General features: G+C 44.4%; 2 long non-coding RNA genes across 2 annotated transcripts; one reads left to right on the top strand and one right to left on the bottom strand.

Moving 5' to 3' along the window:
• The first annotated feature begins 1,009 nt into the window (after window positions 1-1,009).
• Window positions 1,010-9,377, top strand: LOC119865889. Its single transcript, XR_005378308.1, has 3 exons — window positions 1,010-2,428; window positions 3,120-3,158; window positions 9,180-9,377. It is a non-coding gene; the product is annotated as an uncharacterized LOC119865889 (long non-coding RNA).
• Window positions 9,378-14,837: 5,460 nt separating this feature from the next.
• Window positions 14,838-23,623, bottom strand: LOC106557760. Its single transcript, XR_005378305.1, has 3 exons — window positions 23,195-23,623; window positions 20,597-20,667; window positions 14,838-14,896 (listed from the first exon to the last, which is right to left on the bottom strand). It is a non-coding gene; the product is annotated as an uncharacterized LOC106557760 (long non-coding RNA).
• Window positions 23,624-24,067: the final 444 nt, after the last annotated feature.

Below are 24,067 nucleotides of genomic sequence, written 5' to 3'. Positions count from 1 at the left end.
ATAAATGTATGCTCAACAAATAAGTACAATGGTGAATTAAGGGTGAGGATTTAAATTACTCTCTAAAATATATCAAGACTCTCTGGAGTTCACAGAGGTTTCTTGAACGGAGATTGTCCTCGGGATGGTCCAGGTCATGGGAACTGTTAAGTTCATTCTCTACACTTTCATGCAGAGAAAGTCCCACATCTCCTGGTTTCCACCCCAAATTGACTGCCTAGCCGAGAGCCCAATGACTTCTCCACCCAGACTCTATGGTAGGAAACCAAAGCTGAGCACCAGAGCCAAGCTAGAAATAGCATCCAGGTTTCTGGGTTCTAGCAACCGTGCCCAGTCTGTGAGTCAGCCTGTCAACAGCACTGACAAGGTACGCACGGGGCGCTGCTGGGCCCAGGGAGAATGGCACAGAAAGGAGGACACCTTGTCCTTGCCAGCCCTGGGGGAGTGTCATGCCAAGTCCTCAGGGGTGGGTGGGTGGGGTGTTACAGGTGAACACTCGGCTCTAAGACCCCCGTGTGCACCACCAGCTTTACAGACACTGCAAGCCTGAGTTCTCTGAGGAAGCCCAGACATGCCTTGACTCCACACTTCAAGGCCCTCTGGTCATGGGCAAGAAGAACGAGCATGGCCTTCCAGCAGGGCCAGTTTCCCAAAAGCGGCACCGGCTGTCAGGCTCAAAGCCACACTGGGAAGGCCCCAAGGAGAAGGTTCTGAGCTGGGTGGTTGTGAGTGAGCCCCACACTCCTCCACAGGAGCCCAGCATTTTCTAAAACAGAGCCTGGCAGCAAGGACCCATGTAAGAGTCGCCGGGACAAATGAGATAACCTTGGTTGCAAAACACAACCAAGGGCTGCATTTTACCACCCTTTTCAGTGTAAAAGTCAAGTTTTAAGATTCCTATTGTATAAAATTAATATGAGAAGAATTTTATACCCTATTATGGCATTGTGTTATAATCATGGAATGCTATCCCCGCCCAGTCTGGCCTTCTGTCCCCCGGACCGTGCCAACAATTATTCAGTTCCTCAGTGTGCGAGTGTGGCTTTTGGGGACAGTCTCCAGGAACTGAAAGGACTTCAAGCTGGGAAGAAGGGCATCTTCGGTCCCCGGTGCTGCCCGGCTGTGCCTGGACACTCACACCCAGACACACCCAGACACACACCAGACATGCCTCCTCCTCTCCTCCTCGGGAAGCCCTAGCCTTCTCCCTGAACACTCCTGGGGACCTGCCTGGGAAGTTTAATCCATCAACAACTGCAGCTGTATGAACACATTGTCTTTGATGCAACACACAATGGGTTCCAGAAAAGGAAAACAAAATACTCTTTAAGAGTGTGCTGCATTCTGTTTGGAAATGGAGAGTCTGGGGTTTTCCTAGATGGGCCAGAACAGGGGTGCTTGTTGCTGTGCCTCTGCTTCGCTTGGTGACTAGAGCTCCTTCCCCTGAGCATAAAGATTAAACTGGGGCTTTAGAATGCACCGCTCCAGAGAGAGGTGGTGAACGAGCAAGGGAAGATCAGATTTGTTGGTGAGTCATCAGCATCTGAAGGAGGACATGGCAACAGGTTCCTTCCCGTCATCCAGCAGAAGGGAGTTAAGAAGAAAAGAAGTTGAGCTGCAGCATGTCTCGGGTTAGACATGAGGAGAGTTTTCCAGACTGAGGAATGTTCGGCCCTGGAAGAGATCACTGATGGAGGATGTGGAAACATTGCTGAAGAGTGAATGTGTCTGGCTTTTTACATGTGGGGAGGAGGAGAACCCTGAAATTCTAGGGAGCCCCTGGCTGCTTCCGTGGTGATAACAGTGTTCTGTATTGTTTGGAAATTCCTCGTTGTCAGGCTCCCAGGCATAACATCTCTTCTTCAGCTGAACTCACTCAGGGTTGCCCTGATTGGAGGGAGAGCACTGTTTTCATTTTCTTTTGACCAATTTCAGTCTCACCAGGCTCTTTCTAGTCTGTGCTTAGGAAATGCCTCCCGGGGTCACCTCTTCCTTTCCTCCCCTCTCCTTCCGGTGGCACAGAACCATGCATTCCAGGGGCTGAACAATGGCCATTGAAGGTGTGTCTGGTCCAGTCAGTTTTTTTGTTCTCTTCATTCAATGACATGTATGTTTGCAGCAGCCAGGGCAGTCCTCCTCCACACGAGGGTGTTGTCAGCAAACCCAGGAAGTCTTGAGAGCCAAGAAAGCCTCAGACACAGGAGGAAGCAGTCATGGATCTCCACAGCAAACGTGTTCTCAGTCCACAGGATGCGAGCAGGGGAAGGCTTCCGGCCTCAGAAGTCACAGAGGGTGTGAAAGCAAGAGTGGCTGCCCCAAGGCTAAAGGCCACCAGCCAGCCACAGCCAGCAGGGATATCAATTCTTAAAAGCTGAACTGGTCACCAGAAAATGGCTACCCATTTTCTGAGGTACTTTGGAGGCACAAGGTAAATGAAACCAGTCATCAGGGCCCCACCTGAAGTGAAGCCAAATAAAAGGAAGGCAAATCATATTTCCTTAGATTGCATCCCTGGCCTGAGCCACTTGCCCACATCTGTTCTGTCAGGTGTTAATGCCCAAGCTCCCATACCCAGCTTTCTCAATATTCACCCACAGAATCCCAAACGCAGCCTTAGATCCGCTACTCCACTGAACTTGAACCCCAAAGCCATCCCAGACATCTCCCAATGTCCTCCCTCTGCAATATCCCTTCTTTCTCCTCCATCCCCAATTATCACTGCCAAAGTATCTACAACTGCTAAGACATACACTGGCCAACGTGAAAGTGTTCCCAGGTACTCCTTCCCTTATGGATGATGTTCTACAGTAATTCCATTAAATTTACAAATAGAAAAGTTATTTCAATGAGTGTGAATATTTAAGTTTTCATTTATATCTGCATAGCTTTTGCATTCTTGACACAGTATTATAGATGATAAAAGAAGGAATTATTTACATTAGAATATTTATCCAAATTGTTAACTGGTAGTATTAAATTAGATACTCTACAAACAGAATAGTAGAGCATAGAAACAGTGTCTTACTCAATGAAGTATTTTTATTGCCTGGTAAAATTCCTGTTTCACAGTAGGTAATAAATGCTAGCTACTGAATCCATGCACATGTAATTTCTTCCAGGCCTCAAACATCAGAAATCTATCAGAGAATTTCAAGAAGGTGAGTAGAAATAAGGGCAATATGTTACTGTCTCTGGTAAGAAGACAACTTTGTAGGTGGATGGATAAGTAGGATTTGGTCCCAATGATCTGGAGCAAACCCAGGTAAAAAAATTCACTGTGGATTTACCTGTATTGTTCAGTACCTATAATGCCAGATGAATATGATAAGCAAGACTCACCCAGCAACTGCCTAGGATAAGGAGACACAGGACAGCTAAAATAAGAAGGGTATACGTCAACATAGAGTAACTTGTTGGGTAATCAGCTCACAGAATGTGATTTTCCCCTCCACTCTTTTTCTCAGACTTGTATCCCTTTGGGATAAAGAGAATTCTTCTGGAGCTAAGGCTATAGGCTGAGTTTCTGTGCCATTCTGTGGGGAAGGCAAGCGTGTGTGTGCCCCATACAACTATACAGGTGTCTGTGGGTATCTTCTCACTCTACCCGCTACAGCACCTGTAGAGAGAGAGAGAACTGGCCTAAGGCTCCTTATTAGAAATATCACCATTATAGTTGTCATCCCAGCACCCAGCACTCTGTGGTGTGTCTAGTAATTGAACTGAATGATAACTGTACAGAAATGCTTAGTTATAATAGTACCATAAGACAGGAAAGAAAAATATGGATGGATACAGAAAAAATGAAAGAAGAGCTGGCATAAATCTATGGACCTTTACCAGTGTTAACAAGAAATTGATGGCATGGTGTTAAATGCTTCTTTTAGGGCACACTTAATCCATACTAAATACATTTAGACCTTGCTTCTGGCAACACTCTTTCAAAATCAAAGGTGTATAATTAGAACGACTGAAATACACACAGAAATTTAACATCACATTGAAAGGTACAAATTATTTTCTAAAAAATGGTTAAAAATGCCCATGGTCATGACTACAGTGCCCCAAACCCTTTGACATTTGAAAGGCAATAACCACATCTTTGCCAGTTGATACTTCTTTGTTCCCCAGGGGGGGTGAGCAAGAGTGGAAAAGTAGCCACGCTACACACTGGCTTCAAATGACATAGCAAGACCGCATATATAAGGGACAGAACGTGAGGGAATGAGACAGGATGAGGAAAGGGTACAAATAGGATTGTGTCTCAGTGGAGCATCTGAGGTTCACCACCATTGCATTGCCCAAATCCCCAGCAAGCTGGTAATGATGAGCCCTTAATGTGTTTGCTGTCTCTGACTTGTGTCAGCCCAGCATGCAATCATCTAAATGATACCACAACAATGCTAGAGCACACATTAAGCACTTATTGTAATAGCTGGACTGTTGAGCGGGAGCCATAGAGGGAAACAGAGCAGGAGAGACAGAAGGTGTCTTTGACTGCATTCCTAGCAAGTCGCGGTGTGGTCTGCACTGGGTTACGGAGTGACCACAGCAGGTAAATCAACGTACCAAAAGGCTGTTGCTGGGATCTCTCTATTTCCAAGTCAGAAAAAATATTAGACCAAGAGTAACATTTTAGACCAAAGTGAACAATCAACTTTGGGTGATAACAAGACATCAAGTTAGGGTCAATAATTTTACAATCATTGGTAAAGTTCATTTACCAATAAACTACTATGGCATGGGACATTCATAGTAGGGGAGGGGACATATGGGAAATCTCTGTACCTTCTCCCCAATTTGGCTGTAGAACCTAAACTACTCTGAAAAATAAGGTCTATGTATAAATTAAGAAAGTTCCAAAGGAAGGAGAGATGTATTATAATCCCTGCAGTAAATACAGTGATCTTACTTATCAATCGGCTTCAACCAGTGAATAGCCAAAATCACATAGTGTCAAATGCGGTCAGTTTCCTAGGTCAGAAATCTGGCACAGGTCTCAGCAGACAAAAGTTAAGGTGTCTGGGGGATCCCTGGGTGGCTCAGAGGTTAATCACCTGCCTTCAGCCAGGGTGCGATCCCCGGGATCGAACCCCACGTCGGACTTCCTGCATGGAGCCTACTTCTTCCTCCACCTGTGTCTCTGCCTCTCTCTCTCTTTCTCTGTGTCTCTCAGGAATAAATAAATAAAATCTTTTAAAAACAAAAGTCAAGGTGTCAGTGAGCTTCATTCCTTTCTGGGGGCTCTAGAAGAGAATCCATTCCCTAGTCATTCGATTCAAATGTAGGACTAAGGTCCCCATTTGACTCATGGCCCCCTTCCTCCATCTTCAAAGACAGCAACAGTGGATTGAGTGGTCATGACATCTCTCTCTGAGGCATGATCCTGCCTCCTCTTTTATTTATAAGAACTCGTGTTTAGATGGGGCCTATCTGGATAATCTCCGCAACTCAAGGTCCATACTTTGGTCACAATGGCAAAATCTCTTCACCATTTAAGGTAGCTCATTCATATGTGCCAAGGACTACAGCAGGTACATCTTCGGGAGACCATTATCCTGCCTACCACACTCTCCTTACCTTAGTAATATATAGTCCTACATCCATAATGCTTCTGGAACTACCTTCGCCAACGTCATCTTGAACACTTAAACACTCAATTGACCTCATCCTTATGAGCATTCTGGAGTATTTGACATTGATGGGACCTATTTCTTGAAGTGCTTGGCTTCAGCTTGCTACGATACTGCCTGCTCTTCTCCTTCTGTCCCTGGGGCCATCCCTTTATTGAACCCGTCATTCATTTCTCTGCACCACGCGTATATATCAGGACGGTATCCTCTCTCCTCGGCCTTGATTCTGAATGATGATTGCCTTCTGAGCAGCTCTGTTTGTTTGATATATGGGCTCCTTTTCATCCCAAACCTGCCCATTTCCTCTTTCTGAATTATATACGGCATCACGAGAGCACTAAACCCCACTCTTCCATAACTGATTCTTGTAAGTCATACTTCCCTCCTTCTGCCTCTGCCTCACACCCTCAATCCAGTCCATCATCATGCCCTGTCTGTCCTAATGCCTGAGTATCTCTTGAATCCACCTCATTGTCTCTACTGCTGCGGTTACTAGGAATGTTCAGGCCTCCAATATCAGTACCTAGATTGTTGCCCAGCATCCTGTTTTTGTGCCCTGTGCTACCCACTCCCAGCCATTCTTCACTTTGTCACTAGACACAGATATGATTTTGTCACCACTCTGTTTAAAAGCACTGGTTGCTGTCCATTGCTGAATAACATCCAATCCTGCCCACAGTAGCTACACGCACACAGGCACACTCAACACCCATACCTCTAACTGAGCGCGAAGCTTATCACCCTTATTGTCCTTCTCCCACTTGTTGTTCGTATCCCCAGAGTAGGCTACAAAACAACAGCATCACCATCCACCTGAAAGAATGTGAGAAACACAGAACCTCAGGCCCCACCTCAAATCTTATTTGGAATCCATATTTTAGTGAGACCCCTATTCAGATTCTAAGCACAACAAAGTTTGAAAAACATCACTCTAAAGCTATGTTCTCCAGAGTGGTAACCTTCTGGGTACGAAAATACCTTTCAGAAATTTTCTTTATTTTCATGTGTAATCTCCTCCATCTTTATTTGGACTTTAGCACATGTTTCATGAATCACTGACCATTTCAGCAAATTGTCCCTACATTTCACATCTCTGTGCTTTTGCTTTCCTCTGCCTGGAATAGTTTTCCCTCTCTCCACTGACTGAAGCTAGCTTCTGTACTCTCCAGTATCACCTCTAAGAAACCTTCCCCATCTCCTCAAATATGCTATTGCTCCCACCCCACACTATTAGAGATATTCTTATTGAATGATTTGGGCTTACATGTTCATCTCTCCCATTAGTTCGTGAGCTGTGCAAGGATGAAAACCATGCCGTCTCTATCTCTGGGTCCCTAGTGTACAGCAGTCATATATCTTAGCTAAGTAAATGAATCTCTAACTTGAAAAACTTCTGCTACTTTTTAAGTACTATTTTTCATGTCTCTGTTTATTTTTTTGTTTGTTTTTGTTTTTTTTTTAATTTTTTATTTATTTATGATAGGCACACAGTGAGAGAGAGAGAGAGAGGCAGAGACACAGGCAGAGGGAGAAGCAGGCTCCATGCACCGGAAGCCCAACGTGGGATTCGATCCCGGGTCTCCAGGATCGCGCCCTGGGCCAAAGGCAGGCGCCAAACCGCTGCGCCACCCAGGGATCCCCATGTCTCTGTTTAAAACAAAAGAGAGTTGTCTTCTAATTTCTTCCCTCAGATCCCATGTTCTGGCTAATTTCTAGATGGCAGCACATCAACTTGACAGAGAGCTGAAAGTAGAAAGGGCTTCATCTTCACTCACCTATGACCAATCCAGAGCATTTCAGATCTGCACCCCATGTTCTTTCAGCGCTGTGTTTATTTTCTGTGGGTATATACTCCAAGGAAGAGAGAAAGACACATGCCTGGAATCACATGTTTAGCGTCTTTCACTTTGTACTTTGATCTTAACAAACAAGACCCTGCCAACACTGTAACCCGTGTGAGCAAAGCCCTCCTTTCAAAGAAAATCATCTTGTTTCTCTGTCTGCTCCACGATAATATTAGCTGAATCTGACCCTAACTAGTAAGCTACTAAAAGGAATTAAGCTCATTAATGGTGTAGTCTGATATCTTAAAACAAAATGGCAGCTAAAACTTTTCAGATAGGCATATTTCTCTAAATCACTTACAATGAAATTTGGTATCTTCAAAGAGGTCAAAGAGGCATATCGTTGGACTAAATCATTTCTTCATATGCAAACATATACCCTATCTGCCACACAGGATGGCTGTGAAGGTCTAATGAGATACTAAATGCAAAATATTAGATGCTTTGCAATTCTGTATAAATGTATGTATGGCATTTTCATTAACAGCACTAAGTTTTTTCAAATGACTTTTCAGATTTCACTTCTTCAGGCAAGTCATTGCAAGTCCTCTACACTTTCTTAAATGTCTCTGTCTTCTTGTTGTTCTTTTCACCTTCTTCTTGGATTTGAGGGATTACTAAAACAGTAATTATTAAAATAGTAATTAGATAATGTACACAGGACAACTGCTAACAGAATACACCTATGTACTTCACTTATTCAATCTAATGGGGATTTAAATAAATTTTCTTTTTCCTCCCTGAAATTCCATGCACCTGGCACTGTAAAGAATTAAACTTAAAGCCAAAAAAGTGACCTGATTTCCTGTGGTCCTAATACTCTTTGCCTGCTCTAGCATATGATCTGCTTCTGATAAATGGGTGTACGCTTGTTTGTGTGGCAAGGGTATGCAGGTAGAAGCTAGAAAAAGGGCAGCAAATAATAGGAAAGATGGAGACAGGGACTATTGGTTCTCACTGAGGCTTCACCAGTATCTATTCCATGGTTCTCTTCTCAGAATTACTCAATACAGTGAAATGTATGTAGGATCCATTCAGGATTGAATTCAGCAAACTTTATTCCCTACCAGCACCATGCTGCACCAGCTTCTATTAATTAAAATAGTTAATTAAATATATAAATACTTTATGCTTGTATATTGAGATAACTAAAAAATAACAAAATAACATAGAAAAATGATGCATTCTAGATGCAACATGGGTGAATGAGTAGGATAGCAGAGAGGGATTCATTTCGACTTTGAAAATCAAGAAAATTAGAGTGGGTGCCCCTCTGAGCAGGGCCTGAAGATGCTGAGAATCAGGTAGGCAGAGAGGGGCCAGGATTCCCACAAGAAGGAATAATAGGGCGAGGGCAGACTATGGGTGCGCCAAGGAGCCATCATCTGCACAGAGGAGTGTGTTACAGCACACTGTGCAGGGCTCCGTTCGTTCTACACCACAAACAGGCTTTGCTAGGCATGGAAAGGAAGGAACTTCATGTTTATTTCTGCATCTCTCTTTATATTTGGTTGGGCAAACTAATATATAATTGACATACAGTAAAATTTTCCTTAATGTACTTATTTTAACATCTAGCATAAGGCCTATGCCTAGCAGAAAGCCTCATACGAGGCAGATCTTCAACACGTAGTAGAAAGGGAACCAATGGTCTGCCAATGATGAGGTATTATTTGATTTTATAAACTGTCTTCTTTTTCCATAGGACTTTTTTCATAAGCCACTGAGTTCACATGCTAGATAATATCGCTGTCCATCTTGATAGCTGGCTGACTTCAAAAGTTCCCTGACTTCACCAACTTTCCACTTATGCATTAATAAATTACTGCCTAGATGTCAGCTTTCTCTCCAAGGTCTCAAGGTATCTGGTTTGAAAAGAGCCATGGGGAATCTAAACAAACTATGTGACAGGACATTGGATACTATTCCTCACTTTCTGATGAAGAGACATTTTCTAATTGAAATGTTATAAAAGGAAGAGACTGGGCATATTGGAGTATATTATAATGACCAAGGAGCAAACACAGCAGTCACTTCACTGCCCAAACCCCATTTTCACATTAATTCTCTCTACTTATGCTCACATAGGCCAAGCAGGTATTATTTGCCTAATTTGATTGATAAGGAAAAGAACTTGAGAGCTGAGTGATTGTTCAAGGTCATGGGTACAGCAGACACAGGACAGAAAACTCAAGTTTAAGGCTCTAGAGACAGCAGTGCCTCACGAGGCACTTTTTTTTTTTCATGAAGGTAAAAGAGCCGAAATCACCTTTCAGACACTAGCCTTGATAAATGTACCTGTCAAGGCTCGGTTTGAGGAAACAGAAAGTAGCTATTTTAAAGAGAATGGGATTTGATTTAATACAGGCAGTTCTGTGCTTACAAAATCGGTGGAAGGGCTGGGGGAGGGGAGGCGGTAAGGCTGCAGGTTGGACCTCCAGGAAAAACTTCCCATACCACCTGGCCAACCCAGCCCATAAGTGGAGCTGCCCCCTCCACCTCAGGTGGAAGGTGGGGAGTTGGCAGGCTGCCACAGGAACAGCTGAGGTCTAGAACAGATCTGTGGGATCTGGAAACTATCAACTTTCTACTCACAGGAGGCCAGGGACTATACAATAGAATTTTGCTACAGAAGAACGTACACCTTTAAGACCTTGCTGGCCAGAAACCAGCCAAAGCTGCAGAAATCTGACCTGCAGTCAGATTGCCCCTTTTCAAATCTTGCACGACTGCATCTAATTGGGAAACTCAGCTTTGCATCCATAACCCTCACTCCAAGAGATTTTGGGAGATACACAGTTGGAATAGATGCCAGGGCCCAATCTACCAACCCCGTGACAGGTAAATTCTGACACACTGACAGGCTCTTCCAAGACAGACGAGAACCAGGACTCGCGGGCTGTGCTTTAGAAGCAGACGTCACGGGCCATCCACATCCAGGTACAATGGATGGTTGCACAAACTTGCATTCTTCAGGGTGTGTACTACTCACAGACATTGGAAGCCAGATGGCCACTCGGGAGTGGTTTGTGCCAGCCTTCTCCAGGGTTGTCCACGTGAGATCAGGGTTTGGTTACAGCTCGCTTTGACCAGAGAGAAAATCATGTGTCTGCCTAGATTAGAAAGTTACTCAGAAATGGAGGGTCACCCAGGGTACTAAGGCCACAGCTGAGGGTGGAAGGTCAAATAAAGGTCCAGATGGACTTGATGGGCTGTGCACCATCACACGTGATATTTTCATCACACTTTCTTGATTGGACTTTAGCATAAACACACCAGACAATAGAACTATAAGTAATCATTTAAGATAATCAAAATCAATTATGGTATACCAAAAAGGTTTTGAACTGATTTTGCATTCTGTAAAATTAAAAATAAAAATATATTCTTTTTCTCTACCCGTGAGTTAAATACACACACACACTGTCAGGCTCCTTTTTATTTTATTATATTCATTATTCTTCATTTATTTGTCTTTCTGTGCAGCTAAACCCAGAATATTATATTGGGTTCTTACACTTTTTGACTTCAGCAAAGACTTTAAGAAACTAGAATATATCCAGAAGACAGCAATTAAAGCAGGGGACAGGTCTAGACCTAATGGCATGAGACCATTAGCATTGGAAGAGAGAAGCTCACATATCCCGGGTTCCAGCATTATGGAGGAGGAGCACAATTTATTCTGTGTGGTTCCAGAGGCAGGAATTTGGATAAATGGTTCAAGGTTACAGAAAGGGAGATTTAGATTCAATGTAATCATGAGATCTGGCAACAAATGAAACAAGCTATCTATGTAGGTGTCTCCTAGGGTATGACCTTCCACTTCCAATCACACCTACTATTTGTTCACCTGTTCTGTTGTGCAGACTCATCAGATTATTGCCATTTTTCCCCAACTGGCCTTAAAACAACTCCTGGCCACAGATTGTACACTTCCATCTCTGTATCCTCAGCTCATTCCACAGCCTGTGGCCCATAGGAGGCACTTGGGACAATCTTGATGAAAGAATGAAGAGAGGAACAAGGCCAATGGACACAAATGGCAGCATCAGAGAAGGACCAGTCCTCCTGCCCACCTCCATCCCCAAGATAGCTGACTCAAAGCATCAGAGTTGGTGATGCTGAGGGGAACTACTACCTAAGCCATAGTTCTGCAGAAATTAAGTCCAGCACGTAAACAGGAACAAAAGAGAAACTCACAGGGAAGCTCAAAGCCTGGTATGAGCACAGGTTCCAGGTGGAAGCTGGTGGAGGGGGAGAGCAATTAGACAGGTCTGGGTACAGGTGCTCTCCTGCTTTTCTTAGCACCCATCAACAGCTGTCAAAAAAGGCTATTTATTTTGGACAGAGGATGGTGGCAGACTAGCTCCTGCATATAAGCCTTTTGTTTTCAGATCTTCAAACATTCTGCGCATGATCTCACTCAACCTACCTCTTCCCTGGGAAGAAGCAGGCTGGTGGACACTACCGAAGGCATACCAACCAGCCTGTCTGGACAAGAGGGTAACAAATTGCTCCTCTCTGGCAAGCAGCCCCCTGAACAGCCAAGAAAGGACTCTTTAAACCCCAATGATATCATGGGATGACTTGAAACCATATTGGTTCCTACTCCTTCATACTTGTGACTCACTGGTTAATATTGAAATATGTATCACTAATCACAAGTTAGCGACCTGTGACCCAGTGCTGGACAATCAGCGAGGCCAAAGGAGTGTGAGTGACAATAGTGTGTGTGTGTGTCTGTCTGATCCATCATAAGGTGTTGACATAAGTCCAGACTTCTAACACCCACCATACCCCCAAACCCCCTTCTCACTAGTTCCCAGAAGGCCCAGGACTGTCATTCCAGTTTGACTGCTACTAAAGTACATCAGCTGCTAGTCAGCACTCGCCTGTCACCTTATTTATAACACCCCTGGAATGAAGCTGCCCATCCCTGCCCTGGCTTCCGAGCCCTGTCACTCCAGCTCACAGTGTGTGACTCTCTATTTAGTGTCTTCCAGGCTTAGCTTGTAAGGTCACTAGGCACAGCTGTTCCACCTCCCATTCCTACCTGCTTACTACCCCAGGGTCCAGCTTGCAACCTTCCATTCTTCCAGAAGCAAATCTAGCAGCCTCAAGCTGTAGGTTCATGGGTGCAGATGCTAAGTGTTCCTCTGTTGATTCACAGGAAGAGTATTCATACCTATGGCTTCCTGTTTTGGTTGAACTGAGTAAGAGAAAGTGGTTTTTTAAATATAATTGGCCCCTAATAGTAACTTGTAAAGAAGGGTATAGAAATAGCACATTGATTAAGGACCTGTTACTAACATCACCAAAGATGGCAGCCCATCTTCAAGTAGAGGTGCAAGTGACCACCCATGACATGTGACTAATGCTGGAGCAGTCATGCTTCTTGGAACACAAGATGTGACTGTTTTTAGGAGAGGAAGTGAAGAAGGATGTCTTCAACCGAAACCCCAACAGATAAAATGTGCACAGAGTGAGTCAGTGTGATGGCAAATGGACCGTAAGGGACTAAACGGCTCCCACTGCTGTTCCAGCAGAGGGGTGCTTTCTCCCAACACCCACCTACCAACCTGACTGAATTGATACAAAGACTGGGAGAGGGGACTGGTGGCAGAGAGGCAACGAGTTAGCATCCAAAGTGGTCAGAGAATGGAAATGCAAACTAATCCCCAGTCATCTCAGGCTGAAAGAACTACCATCTACACAGCATCAGTTGCTTTAGAGGGCAAGGAAATAGATACCAGGGTAGTCTGAACCCCACGTTGTGAGTACACTGGGGTAAATCGACTGGGGGCATAGCTGGAGGTAACAAGACCCTGCCCAGCCACCAGCAAAGCTAAGAGAACCAACATCCCAGCAACCTGCATCCATTTAGGCCCTGGCTATGAGATGTGAGGTGGCATCCGGACAAGTGTGCCTTGTCTATCCATGCTTACAGCATTTTTCCTCACAGAACTCTGGTGCCCTCAGAAATGCCATGAATAATCAACCTAGTGAGCACCCCCCCCACCCCCCCGCAGTAGGTGTTCAGCAAATAACAGGCCTCTTCTCTCTAAACTTTAAAATAGAGTTCTTCAGAACATGGACTTTGGCCACAACCATCTGGCTCTGCTAGTTATTAACTGGGCAGCCTTGTGCAAACTACGTTAACAGCCTACACCTCATCTTTACCTGCCTTGTACAGTTGTTGGGATGAATTTACTTAGCTTATGTAAGACAAAATCCAGCCTCTACTAAGTGCTCAATAAGTGGCAATGAAAATTTTTATTCCATGATTCTTCCAGCTGAGTTCATGTTACATTAGGGCACCATCGGTCTTCATATATTGTACTAGGTCTATGGATGTCTACTTGCCCATACACACTGGCCTAAGAATTTCATGGGGCAAGAGCTTTTGCTGACTCATTTCTGTATTCCCAGCATGTAGCATGGGGATTGGCACCTAGCAGGAGAAATGAAGAAATGAATATCACTTAGCACGTTTGACACCCAGAGTGCCATGTGCATGGCCAATGCACAGCAGTAACGAACAGCATGCCTCTCACCGCTGTCTGTCATCAACACTTTTTGTTCTCAGCCACTTTTTGTCTCAAGCTCATGACCCTGTGGAGAGCTACCTTCAACTGCAAAGCTTGGGACCCTGCCATAGAAATTCTGAATCAGAGCTCTGTGAGTGGCACCCTGGAACCTGCCATTTCACCTGGGCTCCAGGGGACTCTGAGGCCCATGGACAATTGGGGAAATGGCCACTTGCTTGGACCGTGTGCAGCAAACGGAGCTAAGTGGGCCATAGGCAACCTCTGAAACCAACTAAGTTTCCTTTCCAACATCTACAAGAAGAAAGCTGTGCTCTCACCCCTGCAAGACAAAAGGTGACACCAGCTGATCTCAATAGTTGACACCTGCACAGAGAGATAATCATGTGGTGAGCAATGTCTTCTAACACAAGAGAATGCAGCACTTCCTTTCTCAAATTCTGTGGGTTCTATCATACCCCAGGCTCCTCCAGGATCCAGCCCAGGGTCTTAGACATCTTTCCAGTCACTCAGAGAGGAGGAGGAATTTGGCATTTTTCTAGGCCCCCGATATGTGACAGTCCATGCTGGGGAGCACCCCCATGAATGATGACTGAACATCAGTTAAATCTAGCCAGACTTAAACTTCATATTCCCTCAGGGTAGAATTTTCTTTTTTTCTTTTTTTTTTTTAATATTTTTTTTCAATTTTTATTTATTTATGATAGTCACAGAGAGAGAGAGAGAGAGAGGCAGAGACACAGGCAGAGGGAGAAGCAGGCTCCATGCACCGGGAGCCCGATGTGGGATTCGATCCCGGGTCTCCAGGATCGCGCCCTGGGCCAAAGGCAGGCGCCAAACCGCTGCGCCACCCAGGGATCCCGAATTTTCTTTTTTTCTGAAAAACACAGGAGTTAAATTAAAAACCAACCAGTTAGTAGCTGCATTACAGGTTATGTTTCCATTCAAGCAAGGGGGGATTTATATGTCAGCTAGGGCTGTGTTCATGTAAAATGCATCATTAGCGCAACAGAGCCTCGTGTTCCACACAGATGAATCACCACAGCAACAGTGAGCAGATAGGCTCGGAGATGGACGATGAAAATTGCCAAGGCGCTCATTAAGTTCTTAGCTGATTTGTATCTAAAATGTCCCGGCCTATGGCACTGTACCCGGGAGAGCCACTGACTGCAGAACGGGTGGCAAGGTACTGACAGCACATCTTTTTGAGTGCGGGGGACCTCTGGGGGAAAAGTGCTCACTCAGCTGGGATAGATGTCCCACAAAACATCCAGATGACAGGCACCTCAGATCTAGGAGAGGTCACAGGGACTGTGGATAAACACCTACATAAACTTGTCATCTGAACTTTTACTCAGGGCATAGGTAGTCCTCTGCTCTACCCTCCAGGTAGCTCGAGCAAGAGCAGAAGCCAGAGTTTGAGGCAACCATGACCAGAGCTGCCTTTCTAGGGGCAGTCATGGTCTCAGGCACCTGCAGTGGAGGCTTGCTGCAGCCAAAAGGCTGGGCTCCACCTCTTGCCCCAGTGCAAGCCCAGCAGAAGGTGGCATGAAACATGTGGTTATTTGGAAGGATCCAGCTGAACTCAAAGTACCAGCTTGATACAAGGACAGGAAAGCCACACCAAGCTCCCTGAGCTCCCTGTGCCACTCCCTCCACCCTCCACTCCTGGATGCACATACAATCACACTGAACTTCTGACAATTCCAGGACATAGAGAATGGCCTCCTCCAACAGACTCTGCATTTGCTCTTCACGCTACCTGGAACTCTCTTCCCTGGTCTTTACACAGCTGTCTCCTTTTGTTTTAATTAAAGATTTTATTTATTTATTAGTGAGAGACACAGAGAGAGAGAGGCAGAGACACAGGCAGAGGAAGAAGCAGGCTTCTCACAGGGAGCCTAATGTGAGACTGGATCCCCGGACCCCAGGATCACACCCTGAGCCAAAGGCAGACACTCAGCCACTGAGCCACTCAGTCCCTACACAGCTGTCTCCTTATCCTCTATTTCTGCCACGCCTCAAAGGCCCTCCATCAGCTCCTTTTTAAAATTCTTTTCTATTCTGGGATATCTTAGGCATATAACCTTTGTTACATGCAACAACTTGCAATGGTTTTGTGACTCCCACAAGATAACTTTCTAGCTGACTGCATTAATAGTCCACCCTAGGTTCCATGTTGGGGAGAAAGGGGTCAGGAGCATGGAGAGTGCTCCTTGTCAGTCATTCAGACACCAAGATTCAAGGAGGTGCTGTGGTCGTCCCCATGTGGTTTTCAAGGTCTCTCTGAAGGTCATCATCTCCCTCAGCCAGAGCAAAGAGTCTGGAGGGGTGTGCATGAGAATTTTTAATAAGTAGCACATACCACTTCCACTCATAGTCCAATGGCTGGCACTTAATCATGTGCCTGGACCTACTGGTAGAGGAGAATGAGAATCTGGTCCAACTGCCTATGGGAAAGGAAGGAAAATGGTTTGGGGAAGAGCTGCCCAGCCTCTGTCATCCTTGCCATCCCTTCTGCCCTCATGTTTAATAGAAAAAGTCTCCTTCTTCCTGTCCAGGGCCAAACCTTCTACCTCTGCTTTTTTTTTTTTTTTTTTTTTTTTTAAGTGAGAGACACACACACAGAGGCAGAGGGAGAAGCAGGCTCCACTCCACGCAGGGAGTCTGACATGGTACTCAATCCCGGGGACTCCAGGATCACGCCCTGGGCTGAAGGCAGGCGCCAAACCGCTGAGCCACCCAGGGATCCCCTCTACCTCTGCATTGAATCTCACACCGTCTCACCTCTTTAATAGTTTCTTTCTTGCTAATTTTCCCTTTCCATATCTGTATTTTCAAACTTTTCCTCTCTACATGGGTTCTTTCCTCGAATTACCTCTTCACTTGCTAAAGCCACCAACAAATCCCACACTCCCACATTCACTAAGGGAGACAAGTCCTCATCTTTCTTGAACACCCTGGGAGCTGACACCCCTCCTGCATTTTAATTCCTCTTCCTCATCTTTGGTGATAATAGCCCCTGCCTGTGTGAGACCTTCCACCTGGCCCTGGTCTCCATGGGTGTTTCCCCCTAGTTTACTTTTTCTCCCTTTCTTTCTTTTACTTCTTACATTTTGCTCCCCAAACTCTGCCTTTTGCTTCCATCTTCTCTTCAGATCCTAAAAGGATCTTCTCAAAGGAGTCTTGACTAGGTAAAAGTTTGGCTATTTTGGAGAAAGTCCTTAACACCATCCCTACCTCAGAACAGCAACAGGCTTCACCTGGATGGAGTCTACAATGTTCTGTACAGCCAAAACATAACATCAAAGCATGATTCAGGAACAGGGGTGGCTAAGTGTCCAGAACAGCACAGCACCAGCATGGCCTGGTTTGATGCATGTGAAGACCCAGACATCTTAAGGAAGTAGACTTGTTATAAGTTATTCAAAAATATCTTCTTATATATTGTTTCTTCAAACCTGTTCTTTACAGGATTAGATAGTAAAGGCTTCTAGGTTTCAGTATCTTACTGCCACCCAAAATGAAGATGGCAGTATTGACAATGATGGCAAAGACATAAACGTTTTGACAATAGCCAGGATAATGTCCTTTTAATTAAGAAAGTTTGGAAATGTAACGAAGACAATCTCTATGGGGTCTGCTCCTGAATATTCCTTAGGCATTTCAAACCCAACCCATCCAAATCTCATCCATCATCTCTTCCATGATTTTTAACATACTTCTCTGGTCTCAAGACATGGACCACTTTCAACACATGTATTGAGAAGAGATTAATACCTGAAGTGTATAAAGAACTCCTGTAACTCAAAAATAGAAAGAAAACTAACCAAATGGAATGGGCAAAGGACTTGGGAAGACATTTCTCTTAGGAGAAAATCTACAAAAGCTGTCACCCTGGAATGGTTCTCCCACAGCGGGCTCTGCCAACAACTAGTTCTAGAAAGGCCTTGAAGGTATAAGGCAAGGAATTTGAGCTTTGTCCAAAACCCACTGAATGATTTTAAGCAAGAACTGATACACTCGGCTTTTAATTTTAGGAAAATCACTCTAAACATGGTGGTCAAATGTGTTTGGAAAGCCTGAACCAATCCTTTGGGAATATTTCCTGCTGGGTTCCCCACAATGATTGAGTACAGGTGGAGTTCTATCTAAGAGATGGTGGGATAAGAAGTGTAGTCAGCCAAGGAACTTGTGATTTAGGGACTTGTTATTGCAAAGAGTCACTTCCTTGGAGAACATGGTAAAGAATCTTTCCTTGACTTTGCTCCTGCACAGCTTCCTCTGCCTCCTGCCCAGCGCACTCCTACCAGGCAGAGGATTCTCTAGTGCAAATCTGGTCACTCTACTCCCTTGACTACAACCCCTCAATATTTCTTCACATGAACATTTTTCCATCAAGTTCAAATTCCTTAGCATAAGTCACACGGCCCTTCCTTACAGGACTTCATCCTTTCTCCAGTCTCATCTTCCCAACCTGTCCCTACTCTATAGATTTGAAAAGTTATCCATGCTTTCTCAAAGGGATGCTTCAGCAATCTGAGCTTTGTCCAAGGTGTTCCATCTTCATAAAATGCCCTCATCTCTCTCCTTTGTTATCTATCTGCTAATTCCACTTATGCTCCAGAGCAACTCCCCAGACAATATCAACTGCCCTTGGATGTTCCAGACAGGAACCCCCCACTCACCTTCCAGCTTACACACTTCCACCAATAGCACTTGCCACTTTCTGCATCATTGTTAGTATGTTTGTCCATCTCCCTGGCACCCTGCGGTCAGGGCTATGCCATTTACCTCCTGGTCTTGCTTGTCTCCGTAACCCATACACCTAGCAACTGGGCACTATAAACCCTGCTAATTCTTGTGCATCTTTCAGTTCCCACTCAAAATCGCCTCTTCAGGAAGACTTCCTTGATCTCACCCCATACAGTTGTACTTTTTTGTCATAGGCTTTTCTACTTCCCTTTACCCTTCCTTACCCACTTGTCTCCTCTTCTCATAGTTCAATTATTTCACTGATTATTTGATGGTGAATCTCTCCACAGGACAGATATCACATCTATCACTTCCCAGTGTTAGAACAGCATCTGGCACAGAGCTAATATTCCACAAATATTTGATGAATGGAAGGATGGATGAGTGATACCTGGCTGGGTTAGAAGAGGTTGAGGGACATTTGTTCATTCATCCAGGAGGGCATGGATGGTGGTCACGTACAGCCCCATGAAGGGTGACAAACTCTAGGAGCAGGAATCCTACCTATGAAAAATCATGCCAAGACACTCCCATCTGAAGAGGAGAGGGGGAGAGAAGGGTGGACGTGGTGACATAAAGCACTGCTCTTTGTCCATCCTCTGACTGTGTCCATGATTGAACACAAGCAGACCAAGGGAAAGAATGTGGAATGCTGAGTTTACCAGTGGAGAAGCCAGGCTGACTCAGAGGCGAAGGCCATGCATATTGCTGCCCCTGGGTCCCTAACAGGGTGTGATTACCACCATTATCCATTCATAACGGTATTTCTCTTTTAAATAATAGAATGCTACAAGCAATGTTTCATAAATGTATAAAAATCAAATCTAGAAAATATGTACCAGGTTCTACTTCCCCCAGAACACCTCGTCCATGCAAATCTATTTGAAGCTGACATTTTTACAAAGACATGACCAGCTCACAAACCGGCCAATGGAAATAGAGTCAACTGCACCTTCTCACTCTTTTCCTCACAGCGCTCTAAATTCTCTCCCTCCAGCTCCTTTTATTTGAGAATCTTTATCTTAAACCCCTTTTTATGCAGTCATTAATTTTCACAGAACTCCTGCTAAGAAGATTCGATTACTTCCATTAAACCATAGAGTAAACCGAGAAGTCAAATTAAGTGATTTGCCTGCTCAGGAAATTAGTGGTCTGACTTGGTTCAAACACAGCGGTTCTGATCTCCAAAGCCTCGCACCCACCTGCCACCCCGATATTTCCTGGCTGTGTGTCATGGGTAAGAGCCCGGGCTTCTGAGTCAGAAAAAGCTGGGCTCAAATCCTAGCTCTACAATTTCCTTTACAAGTTATTCAACTCCATTCAGTGCCTTTAAATTGGGAATAATAAGAACACTTGTTTCATAAAGTTGCTGTGAGGATTAAATATGGTAATGCACATGGAGTACTTAACACAGGAGCTGGAGCAGATGAAGACTCCTGTTGTTTTTATGATACACACCTGGAAGGGTAGGTCCCTCACTCAGCCCCCACTCATAATCTCTTCCTCATCACATCAGAAAATGAATGAGCCACACCTGTAGTTGTGCTGTATAATACAAGTGTTTGCAGATTGAGTCTGCTATGGGGACAAGGGGATATCTGAACACATTCCTGGAGAACTACCATATCCTTAATTACCCAATTATTCATTCGTGCATGCAGCCATCCATCCATCGACCCATCCATCCACACATCTATCCATCTTTCCCTCCATCCATCCTTCTATCCACCCCCCCATCTACTCATCCATCTCTTCATCCGCCCATCCATCTACCTATCCACCCACCCATTTATTCTTGTTTATACACATAGAAAGCACTTACCATGTGTGAGCCCTTTGCCATGTGCTGCAGAATATATGAAGATGATTAGGACATGGTCTCTGCTCCTGGACCTACAAATCCAGACAATTACAAGAAGTTGTAAAGTAAAATGGAATATAAGGAGTGTCATAAGAGATGTTATTACAGGTTTATGAAGACTGACTACATAGAAGAAGTATGAATGAAGGGCCCGGAGAGCTTTTTTAGTCCTGACTTTAATGTTGAGCTCACATTAGCCCAGTCTCCTTACTAGGGTTCAGTTTCCCTACGTACACAGGAAGCAGGCAGCAGTGGAATATTCTAGGGACCCTCTCAGCTCAAACATTTCAAACCTTCTGCCTCTGGGTAAGGCAAGGTAGCATTCAAACTAAGCACTGAGTAATAGCAAGTTCATGAAGATTAAAAGACATGGAATATTCATGGAATGGCAGGTGGTACCTCCAAGTACAGCAAATGATAGAAGGAGATAATATGTTGAGAGTTAGATGTGGAATATATTGTAAAGGGTCTTGTTTCCAGGCTGAGGAATACACACACACATACACACACTTATGTGTGTGTATGTACACATACACAGATGATGAAGCGAGATCTGATCAGGCCATACTTATATTTTTTATCTTTTTAGACTTTTTTATTAGAGAGAGAGAGAGAGAGAGAGAGAGACAGGCAGAAGGAGAAGCAGGCTCCATGCAGGGAGCCCGATGTGGGACTCGATCCTGGGTCTCCAGGATCATGCTCTGGGCTGAAGGTGGCACTAAACTGCTAAGCCACCAGGGCTGCCCAGGCCCTACTTTTAGAAAATAGGCTACGAAGTAGAAAGAGATGATGAGGTGATGCTGGAAACAGGGAGGCCAGGAGATTGCATAAAAGGTTTTTGTGACACTTTAGACAAATAACCAGGGTTTGAATTAAAGTAGCAGTAGGAATGTAAGAGACAAATGTGAGAATATCTATAGGCACAATCTCTGAGACGCATTAACTCATTAAAAGTGGGGGGAAATAGAGATGACTCTGAAGCCTTGTGTTGATGACTAAAAAAATATATTTAATATCTGTTTTTCACCAGGCCAGCACTGTGTCTGATGCTGGCCCAGGTATATTCTGGTAAGCAGGTCAAGCTTGGGCTTTGCCTTCCTGTCACTAACCTGCTATCCAAATACATTCTACAAAGTGTCTCCATCCATATAAGAGACCGAATTTCTTTCAACTAGCATTTACTGAGTACATCCATGGACTAAACTGAGTTAGGTCCTTCCAGCGCTAGAAGGAGAAAATAAAGAAAATGGCGCTTCACCATAATCAGTGACCCACATGCTATCTAGAGTCAGCATGTATCAGTAGGGCTCATTGATGGAAGGAAAGGGCAGGTCAGAGAAATGGGGAAAATTAATTAGAACTTAGCAAGTGGTAAGGATCCTTCTTACTATGTCTGCAGAGAAAGCCCACATTCCCAGGGTTTCCTCCTCGTATTGCCTGCAGGTGAGAGCACAATGCAGCAGGAGTCTATCAGCCTTTCAGAGTTCCTTTCCATTAAAAGGGACCTCAGAAGAAGCTGAGCTCATATACACTCTCTCCTCTGCATGCCCTGTAAGCCACCTAACTGCAGAAGCCAGATGCCTTCTGATGACTGCTCTGCTCCCTATGATGCTGCATAGAGTAATGCTCCCCCGCCCCCAGCAAGCCAGAGTGAGGCAGCAGCATGAGTATGTCATAAAAGCGTGATCAGGGACATGTAGGCAATGCTCTGGGTCTGTGCCACCAGGACCCTCTGTGATAGGTACTTAATCAAACAGGAAGAAAAGGAGTACCCTCCTGTCTTTCTCATCCATCTGCCTCATAAACATGTCTGAGGTCCAGCGTGTCTGATCTAGAAGCCCTTCCTCATTATCCTTACCCCTCTCCCAGGTACAGGGGGCCACTTCCTCTCCCCTATTCATAATTTTAATGGAACCCATGATTCTTCATTTTAATTTTACTCATTCATATACTCCGCGCCCTCAACAAACTTCAAACAACCCCTCAGTCACGACTATATCTTAGTCATCTTTGTGTTCTAGCACTTGGCCCTGTACCTGATATGTAGTCACACTTAAGCACATGTCACTAAAAAAAGTAGCTAACTTTTAGGGAAGCCCACCCTGTGGCAGGCACTCTGCTGAGAGCTTTACACACACTGAATCATTCATTATACCACAACCCCTGGAGTTTGATGTTATTACCTCCACTTTACAGATGAAGAAATTAAGGCTTAGACAAGCTAAGTAATTTTTCCAAAAAGAAAGTGTTCCTTTCATTCCTAAGATTTACATCACCTTAGGTAAATGGTAGGTAAAAGGGTCTGAAGTTGAGAAGACTCAGATTTTGTTGCAAAACAGGGCTGTGAGAACATTAGTCCAAGCTGACTGCTGAAACAATGAGATATATATGTAAATACACACTCTCAGATTCTGAGAGATCTTGCTTATTCGACCCTAGAGAGGGAAGGGCTGACTAGTAATTTGAAAATAACACCATAACACACAAGCAATGTAGACTCATTATTAATTCTAGTTCATGGTTAAGGAACCTTTCATAAAATAGCTTGTAAAGTCTCACCAGCTCCTCTTCCACTGATTCCCAGTGACCTCTCCCGCCACTGTCCCTTTTCAGACATAGTGGGCAGCAGGCTCTTCTTCCAAACCCATCTGAGGTTGGTGCAGGTAAGCACTATCCCAGGAGAGGAAAGAGTCCATTAGGCACAGTGGAGATTTGCTGGCTGGTAATATAGCTGGTTCTACCCTGTTGCCTGCCTCCAAAATAGTCCCTTCCATGACCGCAAACCCAGAGATTCCAGGAGAGCACCAGGTAGAGTGCATTCTTTTAAAAAGGAAACAGCCAAATAAATAAAATAAAATAAAATAAAATAAAATAAAATAAAATAAAATAAAAAATAGAAGGAAACAGCCCAACAGGACCTGAATCTTGAAGAGAGAAACAAAAGAGAAACAGGGAATCAAGCAAGCTCCTGGAACAAAGATGTACAGTCCAAACTGTTACCCAATGCTGCTACAAGCCAGGACATTCTGTGCACTCAGGAGAGGCTTAATTAGCCTAAACTAAGAGTCTAAGGTCAGATGATTAAGAACATTTCACACCCTGGTTTGAACATTAGAGATGCTGCAGGTCATTCTGCCATACCACTGTTAGGCCCTCAAACTGGAGAGTATTTACTTTTCTCCAAACTGGGCTTAATTTAGGAAGAGTGAGAGGGGGAGACTCCTCCTATCCCTTAGAAGCCCAATGCTGTTTATTTGTATGTGTATGTCTACGGGTTCTGTTGGTGTCCTTTGCTCCTAATCAAAGGAAGCTTATGAAAGGAGAAAATCAATGTAAGTAGCAAAGTAATGTCATTATTTGTAAGCATCCTGGGAAGATTAGCCCATAGATTTTAGGTTCATTTATTTATTCATCCTTTCAGTCAAACTTTGA

This window comes from Canis lupus, chromosome 25 (genome assembly GCF_011100685.1).
Source record: "Canis lupus familiaris isolate Mischka breed German Shepherd chromosome 25, alternate assembly UU_Cfam_GSD_1.0, whole genome shotgun sequence".
Lineage (NCBI taxonomy): Eukaryota > Metazoa > Chordata > Mammalia > Carnivora > Canidae > Canis > Canis lupus.
This window is presented reverse-complemented; position numbering and strand designations above follow the sequence as displayed.